Source organism: Hypanus sabinus, chromosome 18, assembly GCF_030144855.1.
Source record: "Hypanus sabinus isolate sHypSab1 chromosome 18, sHypSab1.hap1, whole genome shotgun sequence".
NCBI classification, from domain to species: Eukaryota; Metazoa; Chordata; class Chondrichthyes; order Myliobatiformes; family Dasyatidae; genus Hypanus; species Hypanus sabinus.
The window spans coordinates 23498022-23512892 of NC_082723.1; the positions used below are offsets into that span (position 1 = coordinate 23498022).

Genomic DNA, 14871 nt, shown 5'->3' on the forward strand with positions numbered 1-14871 from the left:
GTCTTGGCTGTTTATTCCACTCCATAATCGATGCCTGAACTTCCCCCACATTCACAGATCTACATTGAGTGGCCACTTTATTAGGTACTGTACACCTGTACACCTGCTCATTAATGAAATATCTAATCAGCCAATCTCGTGGCAGCATCTCAATGCATAAAAGTATTGTTCAGGCCAAACAGCAGAATGCTGCAATGCGATTTAAATGACTTTGACCGTGGAATGATTGTTAATGCCAGAAGGGTGTCCGAAAGGAGGTTGTATATTCTCTCTGTGAGCACGTGGGTTTCCTCCCACAGTTCGACAAAGTATGAGTGAAGAAGAAGAATAAGATAGCCCTTAACTCTGAGTGGAGTCACCGGGACGCCGTCGTGACAGGGTTTACTTAGGAGGCTTTCTTATTTTTACGAGGCCGAGTTGCTAGCTCGACGCTCAACCCAGCATGGAAAGCGTGCAAGGGAGCTGGCTGGATTTGAACTCGGGAGCCTTCGTTCCGAAGTCCGGCACTGATGCCACTACGCCACCAGCCGGCCAACGTACGAGTAGTGGTTACTGAATTGTGGGCATGCTATGTTGGTGGTGGAAGTGGGGTGACTCTTGCGGGCTACCCCCAGCCCACCCTTGCTGATTTGATTTGACATATACAATATGCCTCAGTGTTCCCTGTATGCTCCAGTGTTGCAATGTACATGTGAGAAATGAAGCTAATCTTTTTTTTAATTTAACAAGTCAGCATCAGTGGCATATACCAGGCACGCGGCGTGTTGGCGGCAGCTCTGCTCTGCCTCTGAAATCTGCCTCGACGCGAGCAAGCTCTGGAAGAGGAGAAGGATGTCTAATTGTGTCTTGCGAATGGAGTTGTGGAGGAATCCTCACCCTAGGCTGATGATCTGAGGGCCATTGACATCTAGGGAGACACACAATACTGCAGATGCTGGAATCTGGAGCAACAAATGGCTGAAGGAACTCAGCGGATTGAACATTTGTGGGGAGGGAAATGAGCTACTGACATTTTGGATGGAGACCATGCCTGGGGACTGAGGAGAGGTAGATGCTGCTTGTAATGTCATCTATGTTCTACATTCTAATAAAACGACCTGGATGAAAATGTAGATGGGTGGGTTGGTAAGTCTGCAGGTGATGTGATACGAAGATTGTTGGTGTTGTGGATAGCGTAGCAGACAGGCAAAGAATACAGTAAGATGTAGAACAGTTGTAGATATGGGTGGAGAAATGGCAGATGGACTTTAACTCAGTCAAATGTGAAGTCAAATGAAAAGAGACAGTACTCTGTTAAGGGGAAGACCCTGAACAGTGTTGATGAGCAGAAGGAACTTGGGGTCTGTGTTTATCACTTCCCAAGAATGGTTTCATAGGTTGATAGGGTGATTAAGAAGGCATATGGCATAGTTCTCTTTGTTAGTTGAGGTATTGTGTTCAAAAGTCACAAAGTTATATTGCAGCTTCATAAAACTCTACTTAGGCCGCATCTGGAGAATTGCATACAGTTCTGGTCGCCCCACTATAGGAGGGACGTTGAGGCTTTGGAGAGGGTGCAGAAGAGGTTTACCAAGATGCTGCCTGGGTTAGAGGGCATGTGTTGTAATGAGAGACCGGAAAAACTTAGGTCATTTTCTCTGGAGCGCCAGAGGCTGAGAGGTGATCTGATAGAGGTTTATAAGGTTATGAGAGGCATAGACAGAGTAGACTGACAGTATCTTTTTCCCAGGGTTGAATTGTCTAACACCAGAGGGCATACATGTAAGGTGAGAAGGGTTAATTTGCAAGGAGGTGTGAGGGGCCAATTTTTCACACAGAGAGGTGGGTGCCTGGAACACCCTGCCTGGGGTGGTGGTAGAGGCAGATACGTTGGGGACTTTTAAGAGATATTTAGACAGATACATGAATGTGAGGAAATTGGAGGGATATGGACATTGTGTAGGTAGAAGGGAGTAGTATAGTTGGCCATTTGAATACTAATCTAATTGGTTCAGCATGACATTGTGGGCTGAAGGGCCTGTTCATGTGCTGGACTGTTCTATGTTCTATAGTCAGTATAAAGAGGAGAGGCGGAGTGATGAGATGGGGCTGGTGGGTGATAGATGGACCAAAGAGGGGTGAGCGTTGATGAGCAGGCCAGGGAGAGGGAGGGATGAGGGCAGGTGGAGGCAGACAAGGAAATAGATAGAAGGGAGGGTGAAGGCAAAGGCAGCGAGGTTGATTAGTGGAAACACAAAGACAGATACTGCTGGAATTAAGTAAGTTAGAAACTTGATAATGGGAACCATTAAGGGGGACTTGATGGAACCAGCTAGGGGAGGGGATCCAGTGGGTGTAAAGTGTGTCAGTGGTAGGTAGATGGAACCAAGAGGGGTGGGGACAAAAATGGGTGGTGGGGTGTCATTACAGGTAAAGAACAAGGAAAAAAATTGCAGGGGCTAACATTTCTTTCTTTAAAAATATTATCTGAAACCTCTCAGCCAATTACGCAATCATTATGTCCAAATACAGAAAGTGAAAAAATGGATCATTCTGGATCTATGTATTTTAGTCAATGGAAAAATATTCTTCGCTGTTCCCATTTGACAGTCTCTGACAGCTTGTAAATAAAAAAAATCTTTAGAAATCTTTCAACCAGGGCTAAATTGTGAGAACAGATACAATTTCTCTGATTAGATCCTGTAACGTGGTAATGTGAAATTGTCCCTATAGAAATGAGCTGATGATCTCTTATGAATGCCTCCAGTATGTGACTCAAATGTGACTCTGTGCAGTCGCTGGCAACCCTATCTGGTTTGTTTCAAATGGATTTTCTGGAATTTTCAGTCTCAGGTATACACAGAACTCACCCCCCCAGGCTATAACATCCAAACGCAGAAGGTCGACAATGGAACAAACCCATTGGCATGTGCACACGGCTTGTTAACTTGAGGCATCACAATCTCTATATTTCAACTGCCGCAATGTGGCTGGCTAATTAAAGTTTATATATCACCAAAATCAACCTTTTTATAATCTAATGAGTGGTGATCTTTGGGGAGGGGTGTAAGTTCAAGGGAATGTGAGGGGTAAGTTTTTTACTCCAAGAGTGGTGGATGCCTGGACTGTGCTGTCTGGTATGGTGGTGGAGGTAAATGCATTCTAGGCTTTTAAGAGAGGCTTGGTTAGGCATATGGATGTGAGGAAGATGGAGGGATCTGGACACTGTATAAGTAGGAAGGTTTAGTGTTTGGGTGTTTTGATTTGCTTTTTCGCTGGTTTGATACAATACTGTGGCCTGAATTCGTTGGTCCTGTGCTGTACCGTTCAATGTTCTTTAAATTTATTGGGGAATGTTAGCACTTCAGTGTGGTCTCTGAGTTGCAACATGTGGAAGAGTTCTCTTAACCTCCACGACTGGGATCTATTCCTCCCTCACCCTCTACTTTTCCCTGATGGCTCCATTCCCAACCCAATGTCACAACTGCACAAACACATGCTCGGAGCTGCTGCTAAACTTTCCAGATGTGCACACTTGGCTGAAAGTCTCAGGCACATCAAAGGTGGGAGTTAGAAACGCAAGGGATTATGCAGATGCTGCATTTTCCAGAGTAACACACACGCACACACCCTCAGTGTCTCGGGGCAAAACGTCGACTCTTTATTCCTCTCCATTGATGCTGCCTGACCTGCTGGGTTCCTTCAGTAGTTTGAGTGAGTTATAAAGGTTAGAGTTTCCAGGCGTGGCTGCTTTTCTAACCGCCCACTTGCTCTGGGATAATGAGTTGATGCCAGGAATTGGCTTGCAACATGCCAAATTCAAATTCAGATTTATTATCACCAATTTATATGGCATAAAAATTGTTGTTTTGTAACAGTAGAATAATGCAAGGCCATAAAAATACTATAAATTACAAACTTAAAGCAAAACAAATGGAATAATAAAGCAACACACACAAAATGCTGGAGGAACTCAGCAGGTCAGGCGGCATCCATGGTAATGAACAAACTGTTAACGTTTCGGGCCGAGACTCTTCCTCAGGACTGGAAAGGAAGGGGAAAAATGCCAGAATAGAAAGGTGGGGGGAGGGGAAGAAGGTGATAGGTGAAGCCAAGTGAGTGGGTTAGAGATGAAGGAATTATGCTAAGTGAGGAGAGTGGAAAATAGGAGAAAGGGAAGGAGGAGGGCTACCGGGGAAGGTGATAGGCTGGTGAGAAGAGGTAAGAGGAAGAGAAGAGTTTCATTGACTATTCAGCAATCTGAGGGTGGAGGGGAAGAAGTTGTTTCTGAATCACTGAGGGCACGTCTTCATTCTTGAATGGACCTCTTGTGTGATCAGTTGGATTCTTGACCTCAGAATCTGCCTCGTTACGATCTTGCACTTTATTGTCTATCTGCACTGCACTTTCTCTGTGGCTGTTACATTTTATTCTGCATTCTTATTGTTTACCTTGCTCTTCCTCAATGCACTGTGTAATGATTCGATCTGTATTAACAGATTTTCGCTGTATCCCGGTACATGTGACAATAATAAACGAACACCAATACCAATAAATAGTGCAAAAGAGGACGTGTCCATGGGTTGAAGGACTGTTCAGAAATCTGACAGCAGAGAGGAGAAAGCTGTTCCAGAGTAACTGAATATGGGTCTTTGTGCTCCTGTGCTCCTCTCTGATAGTAGTCTTGAGAGGAGGGCATGTCCTGAGTGGAGAAGGTCCTTAGTGATGGATGCCACCTTCTGGAGGCACCAATGCCTTGAAGATGTCCTCACTAGTGGGCAGGGTTGTGCCAGTGATGAAGCTGGCTGACTCTACAACTCTTAACAGCCTCTTGTGGCCCTACGCATTAGAACCTCCATTCCAGGCAGCGATGCAACTGGTTAGAATTCTCTTTGCCTAGGAATTTGTAAGAGTCTTTGGTGACATTGTCCATTCAGAAAGCTGTTTCTGAAATATTGAGTGTACGTTCTCAGGCTCCTGCCCCTCCTCTCTGATGGTAGCAAAGAGAAGAGGGTATGCCCTGCGTGGTGGGGGAATTTAATGATGATTGCTGCGTTTTTGCAACTTCACCTTTTGAAGATGTCTTTGATGTCGGGGAGGCTGGTCTCTGTGATGGACCTGGCTAAGTTTACATCTGTCTGCGGGTTTTTCTGATCCTGTGCCGTGGCCCCTCCGTACCAGGCGGTGATGCTACTTGTTAGAATGTTTCTCATGGCACATCTGTAGAAATTTCTGAGTGTCTTTGGTGACATACCAATTCTCCAAATGAAATATTGGCGCTGGCTTGTCCTCTTTATTATGGCTTCAAGATATGTTTGGTCCAGGGAAGATATTCAAGATTCAAGCAGCACACACAAAAATGCTGGAGGAACTCAGTAGTCAGGCAGCATCTACAGAAAAGAGTAAGGGGCCCTTCATCAGTATTGGAGAAAAAGGATGCAAAGTCACAGGAAGAAGCTGAAGAAGTACAAGGTGGCAGATGATAGTTGAAGCCAGGAGAGGGGGAGGGGTGAATTAAAGAGCTGGGAAGTCTATTGGTGAAAGAGATAAAGGGCCGGAGAAGTGGGTATCTGATAAGAGAGGATAGAGGACCAGAAAGGGAAGGGGGAAAGGGAAGAGGACGAAAGGGAAGGGGGAGGTGCACCAGAGGGAGGTGGTGGGCAGGTAAGGAGATAAGGTGAGAAAGGAAAATGGGAATGGGGAATGGTGAAGGATGGGGGTGGCGCATTACTGGAAGTTTGAGAAACCAAGGTTCGTGCCATCAGGTTGAAGGCTACCGAGATGGAATAGAAGATGTTGCTCCTCCAACCTGAATGTGACCTCATCGCACCAACAGGGGTGCCATGGACTGTCATGTTAGAAGGAGAATCAAAATGGGTGGTCACTGGGAGATCCCACATTTTCTGGTGGACAGACCATAGGTACTCGGCAAAGTGGTCTCCCAATCTACATGAGGTCTCACCGATATAGAGAAGGCCGCACCGGATATAGTAGGTGATCCCAGCAGACTCAAAGGTAAAGTGTCGCCTCACCTGGAAGTACTGTTTGCAGCCCTGAATAGTAGTGAGGGAGGAGGTGTAGGGGTGGGTATAGCACTTGTTCCGCTTGCAAGGATAAGTGCCAGGAGGGACGAATGGACAAGGGAGTCACGTAGGGAGTAATCCTTGTGGAAAGCAGAAAGTGGGGTGGGGGGGGGGGGAAGCTGTGATTGGTGGTGGGATCCGCAGGAGATGGCAGAAGTTACAGGGAATTATGTGTTGGATATGGAGGCTAGAGGGGTGGAAGGTGAGGACAGGAGGAACCTTGTCCTTGGTGGTGTGGTTGGAGGATGGGTTGTGGGCAGACGTGTGCGAAATGGAAGAGAAGCGGCTGAGGGCAGTGTTGATGGTGGAGGAAGGGAAGCCGCTTTCTCTGAAGAAGGAGGATGTCTCCTTGATTCCGGAATGAAAAGCCTCATCTTGAGAGCAGGTGCAGTGGAGACAGAACAACTGAGAGAAGGGGATGGGATTTTTATGAGTAACAGGGTGGGAAGATCTCTTGTTTGTGATTGGTCTTCAAGATTCAAGATTGTTTCATGTCTTTTCCAGCACACAAGTGGAAAGGAGAATGAAATAATTGTTACTCCGGATCTGATGCAGCACAAAAAACACGATTAGATAAGAAACACAATAATAATAAAAGCACAATAAATATAAACAAGATAGTTTATATACATAGATTGATTGTATGTCCATAAAGTGACACTAGGCACAGGAGTGTCTGTACATATGGTGACTCTGAGAGGAAATGATGAAGTAGTAAAGTAGTGGTGGCTGGGGCTGTGGAGGGTTAGTGAGTTAGTGAGTCGGGGTGTAGATCAGCCTTGCTGCTTGGGGAAAGTAACTGTTTTTGATTCTGGTGGTCCTGGTGTGGGTGCTATGTAGCCTCCTCCCTGCTGGGAGTGGGACAAACAGTCAATGAGCAGTGTGGGTGGGATCCTTCATGATGTTACTGGCACCTTTCTGTATATACCGTATGTCGCTGATGGTGGGTAAGCTGGTGTACTGCACCATACTGTGATGCAGCTTGTTAGGATGCTCTCCACTGGACATGTGTAGAATGACATGAGTATCGAAGTGTAAAGCCCAGCTCTCGTCAGCCTCCTCTGAATGTAGAGGCATTGCTGAGCTCTCCTAATCATGGAGGATGCATTCTGAGACCATGAGAGATTGTGTGTGATGTACACTCCCAGAAATTTGAAACTGCTTGCAGTTTCCATTTCACTGTTATCGATGTAAAGAGGGATGTGAGTGGTGTGACTTCTCATGAAGACACTAACTGTCTCCTCTGTCTTGTTTACAATGAGGATGAGGTTATTTGGCTGACTTCCTCTCTGTAGGCTGACTCAGAGTCCACAAAAGCCTTCACCTGCCCAAGTGAACCCCACCTTTAGCACAAAACCAGAATCCGTGGGATTGGGAGTAGTGGCTGTTACTGCCACTGACCTCCAGACACTGGGCAGTCTTAGCAGTTTTTCTGATAGTTGCAGCCTAGGACAGGTGACCTGCTTTGCTGCAGTAAAATTGTTTGCCTTTGACTCTAACTCTGGGACCTCCCATTGGTGGAAAGTCTAGTGCAGTCAACCTGCATGGGTTTGCCAGGATCTTGAGCAGGAGAAGGGCTGGCCACAGTCTGAGGCTGGAGAGCGGAACTATGATGCATTGGGACCAGGCTCAGACTGCCCCTCTTCCACCTCATGAAGTTGTCCCACTTTCACTCTGCCAGGCAATTATTGAGACGAATGGACTTGTTGACCAGAACCTCTAAGTGCTCTGCTGGCTCTCCCAGGGTAAAGACATCCTCCAGTTCATCTTGGAGTCTGTGGTGGTACAGAGTGACCAAGGCCTCCTCATTCCAGTCACTCGCTCAGGCCAAGGTCCGAAATTTGATCACATAGTCGCCTGCTGACCGTCCACTCTGTCAAATCTTCAATGGTGGTCCAAGGCTCGGCTGGCTCCAGCGGAGTGATGGAGCACCTTCCTCATGGCAGCCATGAATTCCTCTGAATCCGAGCAAGTCTCTGACCTGCATTCCCAATTCATGAGGGCCTAGGCCAGGGCTTTTCCAATCGGAAGAGAGACAATGAAGGCCACCTTTCCACGCTCCGAAGAGAACCGGGATGGCTGGAGCTCAAACACTAATGAGCTTTGGAAGAAGAAGCCCCGGCAAGAACCCGGGTTACCGTCAAATCTCCCTGAACTTGGAAGATGTACTGGCTCCACAGAGTGACCAACTGGCTCTCCTGAGTGACTCTGACTTCCTTCTTGCAAAAGTTGACAAATGGCTACCTGGAGGTCGTCAATCTCCGTGCTCTGTCTGGAAATCCTCCCACAGTGGTTGGCCACAGTGGACGAAAGACTCTGCTACCCCACTGTGTCCATATTGGTTCAATCATACTGTGACCAGAGTCCTTGATGAGGATAGTTTGGACCCAAATGCTGGAGTATCTGAAGCAAGGATTAAGATACAGTGTCAAACTGGATTGAGAACTGAGCACAAAACACTAGACAATTTCAATAGTGGGGCTTATGACTGAGCACTGAACATCAGTTTAGGTGCTCTTTTAATACTCAATCTTGGTGCCAAAAGCGAGATTGCCAATTACCAGGACTATCCTGAACCTCTAAAGGGGCTATGCCAGATATTCATACACTGGAGAGTTAGAGTGTTTAAGTCCCAGACGCTGGCATGGTTGGGAGCATCTTGTTATAGTTGTTGGTGATGAGCCCCACCACTGTTGTGAACTTGACAATGTGATTACTCAGGTTGGCCGTGCAGTCATGTGTGAGCAGAGCGTACAGTAATGAGTTCAGCACACGGCCCTGGGCGGCACCCGCGTTGAGGGTGATGGGGAAGGAAGAGTGGTTGTGCATCCTGACTTTCTGAAGTCTGTTGGTTCGATTCTTCAGGGACGTTGACACGCAGGAACTTGAAGCTGCTCACCCTATCCCCTGCTGACCCCTCGATGAGGACTTGTGTGTGTTCCCTTGACCTACCCTTCCTGACTCCATAATTCAATTTCTTGGTCTTACTGGCATTGCGAAAAGTTATTGTTGCAAAACCGCTCAACCAGATGATCTATCTCACTCCAGTACACGTCCCCGTCACCATCTGAGATTCTACTGATAACAGTTGTATTACTGGCGAATTTATCGATGACGTTGGCACACAATCATGGGAGTGTAGAGAGAGTAGAGCTGTGGCAATGCAAACATCCTTGAGGTGCACTGGACTTGATTGTTAGTGAGGAGGAGATTATATTTGCATTCTGTATGGACTGTGGTCTTCCGACTTGAGTTGGTCCTAATGGATTATTAGCAGGACTTTTATCTTTTGAAGCCCCCTCATGTTTTCACACAAGCTGCCCTTTGTTCTCTGCTTTCCTGAGACATGAAACAAATTCCTTCAAGCTGCTTATTCTGACAACAGAGTTAAAGTTACTCTACAGCTTTAGATCATTCATTTATAATCAGGAGTTTGATCTTGAGGAAGGGATTATCAGTCAGTATTACGTGACAGTTTCGGGACAGTTTCTGGGAAGACCTGGTGCTTCAGGATGAAATTGATGTTGCTATTATTTGGAGAAAGAGATTTACACCATTGGCCACTTCATATAGTCCGGTTCAAAGCCTGGAGACACCAGCTGAAGGAGGAAAGAAGAGGGCAGATTGTTTCAGGAGAAACATACAAAGCACTGAAGAGCTTCAAACATAAAACTCTGGAGGAATTCAGCAGGAGGCAGCATCAAAGGAAGGGCATCAACTTGAAAAGTTGACTGTTTATTCCTCACTGTAGTTGCTGGCTGACCTTCTGAATTCCTCCTGTGTTTTGTGTGTGTTGCTCTGGATTTCCAGCATCTGCAGAATGTCTTGTGTTAGCTGGAGAAACTTATCATGTCAGGCAGCTTTGATGCAGCTCCAATCATCCTAGTCACTAACTCAGTACAGCAACACTTCAACAACTTTGAACCACAATGGACTTCGTTTCTCTTTTTCTTTCTTGTAAAAATCAAGTATAATTTCCACTTTTTTTTGTGAATGCAAATTTTCCGATGCTATGCAGCTGTGAAGGTGCTGCAAGATTTTCATTTTGCACCTGTGCGTGCATGCACTTCCGCATCTGACAACAAACTTGACTTTGACATTGAAATGGATAATTGGTATTCCGAATCATGATTCTTCATCTGCAGTTCACTTTGAAATGTTGACTGTCCACTTCCCGCCCTAGGTGCTGCCTGACCCATGGAGTTACTCCAGCTCTTTGAGTCTTGCTCCAGATTTCCAGCATTTTGAGATTCAAGATTCAACGCTTAAAGTAAAATTCAAATCAAATTTCATTATCAAAGTACATATATGTCACTATATGTGATATGAGATTTATTTTCTTGCAGGCATACCTAATAAACCCATAGAATAATAATCATAACAGAATCAATGAAAGTCCGTCCAATTAGGACATTCAACCAGAGTGCAGAAGACAACAAACTACAAATACAAAAAGAGGAAATAATGATGATGATGAAGATGATGATAATAATAATAAAAAAAATAAGTAATAAATATTGAGAACATGAAATGAAAAACCCATGAATGTGAGTCCATTGGTTGAGGGAACATTTCAATGATGGGGCAAGTGAAGTTGAGTGAAGTTATCCCCTTTCATTCAAGAGCCTGATGGTTGAGGGGTAATAACTAATCTTGGACCTGGTGGTGTGAGTCCTGAGGCTTTTGCATTTTCTTCTGATGGCAGCAGCAAAAAGTGACCGTGCCCTGGGTGATGGGGGTCCCTGATGATGGAGTCTGGTTTCTTGCAAGAGCATTTCACGTAGATGTGCTCAGTGATGGGGAGGGCTTTACCTGTGATGGACTGAGCTGTATCATTACCTTTCGTGGCATTTTCCATTCAAGATTGTTTAATGTCTTTCCAGTACACAAGTGTAAGGGAGAACAAAATAATTGTTGCTCTGGATGTGATGCAGCACAAAAAAACATGATAAGATAAAGAATAATGGAAAAAATGCACAATCAATGTAAAAACTTAAGACAGCTTATATACATAATTGATTTTATGTACATAACGTGGCACTAGTCTTCTGCAGTCTCTTGTGCTTTTCATGACATCCTCTGCTGGACCATTCTATTTATTCACTGCTGGGAATCAGATGACCTGTGTACATCTTTGTAAGAGTGAGATTTCGAAACCAGTCACGTCTGGTGGTGGAAATATTAATTTAATATTAGTTGCAGATACTGTAGTTCTGGGACATAAGGAAGCAAAAGGACAGAATTTGTGGGTTTTGTGATCTTCTGATCCTAACTAGTGAGATGCCACAATGGCGCACACTCAGTGGTCACTTTATTAGGTACATTTTCTTGTTAATGTAAATATCTAATCTGCCAATCCTGCGACAGCAACTCAAAGCATGCAGACGTGGTCAAGAGGTTCAGTTGTTGTTCTGACCAAACATCAGAAGAGGGAAGAAATGTGATCCAAGTGACTTTGACTGTGGAATGGTCTTAAAAACTGCTGATCTCCTGGGATTTTCACACACAATAGACTCTAGAGTATATAGTTCAGTGCGAAAAGTTAGAAAAAAAACATCTAGTTCTGTGGGCAAAAATGCTTTGTTAATGAGAGAGGTCAGAGGAGAATGGCCAGACTGGTTCAAGCTGACAGGAAGGCGACAGTAACTCAGGTAACCACACGTTACAACAGAGGTGTGCAGAAGAACTCTGAACGCACAACATGTTGAACCTTGAAGTGGATGGGATACAGCAGCAGAAGACCACGAACATACACTCAGTGGCCATAGGATGTACCAAATAAAATGGCTACTGAGCGTATAAGGGTTAATTTATTTACAAGAGCACCATGTGGTGTGACTTTTGATACATTGTTGTAACAGATGATAGTTGGAAGTCAACTGCCTTCAATGAAGACAGAGCAACACACACACAAACACAAAATTCTAGAGGAACTTGGCAGGTCAGGCAGCATCTATGGAGAGAAATAAACAGATGAAATTTCAGGCTGAGATCCTTCATCAGGATTAGAAAGAAGGGGGGCAAAAGCCAGAATAAGAAGGTGGGGGTGGGGGTGGAGTACAAGCTGGAAGGTGGTGGGTGACACCAGGTGAGGGGGGAGGATGAAGTAAGAATCTAGGAGGGGAGAGGTGGAAGAGACCAAGAGTAGGAGAAGAAGGAATCTGATAGGAGAGGAAAGTGGACCATGGAAGTAAAGGAAGGAGGAAGGGCACCAAACGGAAGGGAACCAGAGGAACCTGATGGCTGTAGGGTTTCAACTGTTCCTTGTTTTATTTTATTAGGAGCTATGGCATGGAAGAGGCCCCACTGGCTCAATGAGCAAGCCACCCAGCAATACAGCTACTTAACTCGACCAAATCACAAGACAATTTACAATGACCAATTAACCTGCTAACCTGTACATCTTTGGACTGTGGGAGGAAAGTAGAGCGCCTGGGGGAAACCCACGCAGTTTATGGTGAGAATTTGCAGACTCCTTGCAGAGGACACCAGAACTGAACTCCAAACTCCGGAACTCCCTGAGCTGTAATAGTGTCGCTCTAACCACTACGCTACCGTGGTGCCCCATCCTGAATCTGAAAGGAGAACCTGAGTTCTCCCATGCTAGCACTGGGGTCTATTGATTCGCTGTACTGAAGAAGCAAAAATGATGTGTGGCGCTGCATGTGAAATCTGACTTTGGTGTTCTGACATTCAATCCTTCTTCACAGCCCACTACAGCAGGAAGAATACTTAGGACAAGTGAATTGTTGCTGTGGGACATACAGCCTACGTAAGGGGAAAAGAACATGTTCGCTTCCAGCACCTCATCATTCTGGGATGTCCCGAAACACTTCGCAGCCAATTAATAATCTCCTTGCTGTTGCTAGGTAAGTGGAGCAGCCAATGATTATGAAGGAAGGTCACAGGAGCAGCCAACCAGATGAAAGCAGATATATTTTGTGTGGCTTCAGGTGAGAGGGGCTGGACAAGCCATAGCACCGTGGGTAACCCCAGCTCTTTTTCTTTGGCAAGTGTTTGGGATGTTTAACGTCCTCCTGAGCAGGATTAAATCACAATGTTGCTCCAAAATGTCAGCCTAAATGATCTGAGTAATGCAAATTTACATCAAAATAGCCCAAGGGGATGAACAATAAAAATTCAAAGGGTTGAGCAGCCTGTGTCAACTGGGCACTTGGAACCTTCAGGTGACTTAAAGAATTTTACCGCAAAGTACGACTACAGCTGTAAGAATGCGAAAATGGTTTAGATTATCATTGCAATCAAATACGAACAACCATTTACATTAAAGTTTAAATAAGGTTGGATTTAGGAATTCACCACAAAATGAAGAAGGAGGATTCCATCGACAACTGAGGTCTCTAAAGAACCATGAAGAGCTGTGGCCCAAGAGGCTTCCTCAATAATTTAAATACCACGTAGAACAGTACAGCACAGAACTGACCCTTCAGTCCACTATGTTGTGTTGAACTAGTTAACTAGTAATTAAATGCTAAACTAATCCCTTTTGCCTACACAAGGTCTATATCCCTCCATTCTCGGCAGATCCATGTGTCTATCCAAGAGGCTCTTAGATACCTCTATTGTATTTGCCCCCACTACTACCCTTGGCAGCATATTCCAGGCACCCTCCACTCTCTGTGTAAAATATTTGTCCTGCACATCTCCTTTGAATTTACCCCTTCTCACCTTAAGTTCAAACCTAGGATAAAGATACCCACTGTCTATGCCTCTAATATTCTTACTGTCTTCTATCAGATCTCCATCACTCCAGAGAAAACAACCCACGTTTGTCTAATCTCTTTATGGTGTATGCCCTCTAATCCAGGCAGTATACTAGAAAAACTTTTAAAATATTTTAATCATTCAATGGACAATGGCTTCAAGCTTCAAATTGTAACTTAGAAAAATGGTAATCGTTATAAACACGGGATTCTGCAGATGTTGGATATGCAGAGTAACACACACAAAATGCTGGAGGAACTCAGCAGGTCAGGCAGCGTCTATGGAGAGGAACAAATAGTCAATGTTTCAGACCGAGACTCTTCATCAGGACTGGAAAGGAAGGGGGAGGTTGCCAGAATCTTTATAATGCAATTCGAAGTGCTGTATTAGATTCAAAGCAACACACACAAAATGCTGGAGGAACTCAGCAGGTCAGGCAGCACCTACGGAAATGAATAGACAGTTGACGTTTTGGGCAGAGACCCTTCTTCAGGACTGAGAAGGAAGGGGGAAAGATGCCAGAATAAGAAGGAAGAGGGAGGGGGAAGGAGGATAGCTAGAAGGTGATAGCTAAAGTCAGGTGGGTGGGAAAGGTAAAGGAGAAGAAGAGATCTGATCGGAGAGGAGAGTGGACCATAGAAGAAAGGGAAGGAGGAGGGATCCCAGGGAGAAGTGATAGGCAGATGAGAAGAAGTAAAAGGTCAGAGTGGGGAATAGAGGAAGCGGGGGAGGGGGAATTGTTTACCGGAAGGAGAAATCGATATTCATGCCATATCCTTATTAAATTGGTGATTACCATGTAACCATTATTTGATTTAGCAATATGAAGCAGTTAATGGCTACCCTTATTAACAGTACAATGAGGTTATAGGTTGTTGAAGGCATCTCACTCATTATCCTGAGCATCATGTTAACAGCATCTTACTGATTGTGAGAGGACATGTAGAAATAAAACCGGGGTGTTAAAGTCTCTTTGCTGTGCTGCTACATCACTTGCTGGAAAGTATTGTTAAAGAGAGCATCAGTGATTTCATTGAACTTTCATTCATTACGTCCTCTAACAGTATTTTGTTATGTTCTGTAT

The 14871-nt window shown here is 44.9% G+C and overlaps 1 long non-coding RNA gene across 1 annotated transcript in view; it reads left to right on the forward strand.

Moving 5' to 3' along the window:
- The window catches only part of LOC132407416 (uncharacterized), a 93925-nt gene extending 81027 nt beyond the window's left edge, over positions 1-12898 (forward strand). Inside the window, exon 3 of the long non-coding RNA XR_009516474.1 lies at positions 12773-12898. This is a non-coding gene — a long non-coding RNA (uncharacterized LOC132407416). The remainder of the gene's footprint in view (positions 1-12772) is intronic.
- Positions 12899-14871: the final 1973 nt, after the last annotated feature.